The sequence below is a fragment of the Durio zibethinus genome, chromosome 28 (assembly GCF_047325235.1).
Source record: "Durio zibethinus cultivar Kanyao isolate XHJ-2024 chromosome 28, ASM4732523v1, whole genome shotgun sequence".
Lineage (NCBI taxonomy): Eukaryota > Viridiplantae > Streptophyta > Magnoliopsida > Malvales > Malvaceae > Durio > Durio zibethinus.
This window is the reverse complement of record NC_143189.1, coordinates 12,450,309-12,453,585: the sequence shown is the minus strand read 5'-3', so window position 1 is coordinate 12,453,585 and position 3,277 is coordinate 12,450,309. Positions and strand designations below refer to the sequence as shown.

General features: G+C 30.4%; 1 non-coding gene across 1 annotated transcript; it reads left to right on the top strand.

Moving 5' to 3' along the window:
* The first annotated feature begins 2,908 nt into the window (after positions 1-2,908).
* LOC149510776 (small nucleolar RNA R71) lies at positions 2,909-3,015 on the top strand. The gene has a single exon (XR_016335265.1). It is a non-coding gene; the product is annotated as a small nucleolar RNA R71 (small nucleolar RNA).
* The last annotated feature ends 262 nt before the right edge of the window (positions 3,016-3,277 follow it).

Genomic DNA, 3,277 nt, shown 5'->3' with positions numbered 1-3,277 from the left:
ATTTTTTTATGCTATAAAAACCTCAAATTTTGCTTTCTCTCCTCAGATTTCTCTATTTCTTTTCCCACCTATTTCCCTTTCTTTTCAAAGCCTTTTTCTCTTTCATTTGAATTTTTCTAGATTTTGGTCACCAATCTTCAACATTCATTGGCAAGTTCACTAGATTTTGGAATTCTGGTTAGGATTTGGGCTCATGTCGGAATGTTAGTTAGAATCTGTACTTGCTAGCCAGATTCTAGAAACTTTGCTAGACACTAGTAAAAAAAATGAATTTGGTCAAAAAATTTAAAATTTTCCATAAATTTTGGGAAATTTTCCAAAAACACGAATTTGATTCTTCTGGGACTTTTGGACCTTCCATTACAACTAGTTTTTTCAAAATTGGATTAAATCAAACTCTAAAATACCAAAATTTCTAAAAAAACATTTACTACCAAACAATGTTTACTTGCTCTTTATACAATTTTTTTTGTGTTTTTTGTACGTTTCTATCAAGTGCAAATCTATTTATAGGAGAATATTGGTAGAATTCTTGATCACATAGGATTTATGTTTCAAACTTCTTGTATTTTCATATAAAAATTCAACATTTATCATCATATAAAAATTCAATATTTATCTTTAAGAATTTAAGTTCAAATCCAATTCCAATCCTATCTCCCAATTTCATCACTGACCCCTCATCTCGTTTGATTTTCAGCCATCTAATCTGTTTTTTTAAAGTTATCTATCGAAAAAAATAGAAAAATTAATAAAGACAAATATAAGCAAAATAAAAAAGATAAATATATGTATATAAAAATAACATAAATTCAATAAATGAAAAATATAATAATAATAATAATAATAATAATAATAATAATAATTCCAAATTAATAGTTGCGCTTGAAAAGGCTCAAGCTCAATCAGTTTGGGCTCCAAACTAAATAAAAGTGTCTACATGTATGATATCTCAAATGGGATTTGGAATGTGCTGAGGCTTACAACCAAATAAAAAATTCTTTAACCTATGGTTCATCCTCATCATTACTTTTCTTAATGCATTCTTTTGAAAGTTCTTTTAAATTTACTTAATAATCTCTTTCTCATCAAGCATTTCATCCCTGTCTTGCTTTGAAATTCTTTTTAAAAATTCTTCAATCTCATACTTATCCAGCTCTTTATCATTATCTAACAAGTTTTTTAAAAGCTCTTCAATAATAACATTGTCATCCATCTCATCAATCACTTCATCAATTCTTAAGCAATCAGTAGTTTCATTAGGAGACTTTAGATTTTCACTAATACTAAATTTCAATTCGTGGTCCAAGACTCACATGGTAAGTTCTCTTTTATTAGCATTAACCAAATCTCCCTCGATGGCTAAGAGTGGTCTACCAAGATGATCTTGACCTCTTTATCCTTTTTCATATATAAAAACCATAAAGTCTACTTGAAAGATAAACTTATCCACTTTAACAAGAACATCTTTAACAATACCTTGTAGATGCTTAATAGACCTCTCAGTAAGCTAAAGTGTAATTGTAGTAGGTTTGACCTCTCCTAATCTAAGTTTCTTGAAAATTAATAAAAGTATCAAATTAATACTGGCAACTAAATCACATAATGCTTTATTGAAAAACAAATTACCAATAATGCAGAGAATAGTAAAATGCCTTACATCTTTAAGCTTCAGTTGTAATTTCTTTTAAATGATAACACTTCATTCCTTAGTAAGTGTAATGGTTTCATAATTTGCCAATCTCTTCTTTTTGGATAGGGTCTTTTTCATGAATTTGGCTTAGCTAGACATTTGCTCTAAAGCATCAGCAAAAGGGATGTTGATATGCAATTCTTTAAACACCTCTAGAAACTTGGATATTTGCTTATTTGCTTTCTGTTGCTAGAATCTCTAAGGGAAAGGAATGAGTGGCCTTTATGGCTCTTGCTTGCTAAGCATAAGCTGAGAGGAACTACTTTCTTAAGAACTCTTTAGGTGATGTATATCATCACTACCCATTCCCTTTTCTTTGTTCATTTCTTCTTCTTTAACCAACTATTTTATGATTACAAATGATAGAACTAAAGGTGAAACTACAATTGTGGTATTGATTGAGTCATTAGCTAATTTCTTACCGCTCATAAGGATAACAACCTTGTAGTGGTCTTTACCCTCCCTCCTAAGATTTGGTTCAGTGTTACTAGGTAGGGTATTTTGTGAATGGTTAGTCAGTGCATTAGCTAATTGATTAACATGAACCTTAAGATTTTTAATTAAATCAACTTAGTTCTTAATTATCTTGATTTCATTTGAAGAATGAAAGAAAATATATCTTCAAAAGAATGCTTACTCTCTTATGAAAGAGGCAGTGCTAGTTGTTGATACATGGTATTGGATGTTGTGTAAGAAAACCAAAGAGGTTCATAGGTTTTGAAGGTAATGGTTGTCTTTAAGTGTTTCACCATGATAAGCTTGGATGATTTATCCAACTTGTGTTGTTTATGTTTGAGGAAAGGTAGTTCTATTATCTATTATGTTGGCTAATGTATTGAACAAACTCAATCCTAATAAGGCATTTATTAGTTCTATGACTACCTTTACAAACATCACAAAATACAAAGAGACTCTAAATAGATTGAATTGGGCTAGACATCAGCCTAGATCCTAATGCACCTACCTTGTTGGTAAGGGGAACTACTTATGACGTCAAAATAGTAATGGCATCTAACTCATGGATCCTTGCAACTTTCCTAAGATTTTATCTATCAGGTTGCCATTAATAATTGTTAGCAACCATATTCTCAATCAAATCTTAAGCCTCGTCAATGGATTTATTCATCAATGCACCACATATTAAAGCATTGATGATTATTTTTTTTTGTCCACTGAATCTATTGTAGAAGGTCTAAACCTCAAGCCATTTTTGGTACTTCATGGTGTAGACATCTCGTTAACAATTTCTTAAACCTCTCCTAAGTCTCGTATAAGGACTCAAAATCATATTGTATGAAGTTAGTAATTTCATTCCTCATTTTTGCTTTCTTTGTCAAAAAAAAGTAGTTGGCAAGGAATTTTTGCACCAAATCATCCCAAGTAGTGATTAACCCTAGTTCTAGAAAATTCAACCAACTCTTTGCTTTATCCCTAATAGAGAAAGGAAACAATTTAAGACAAATGGCATTATCCAAATACTATTCTATTTGAATGTATCACAACTTTCAATAAAAAGTTTCCTAGATAGGCATTAAGGTCTTTAGTCACTAAACTCACAAACTATAATAAGGTTTGAATCGTATG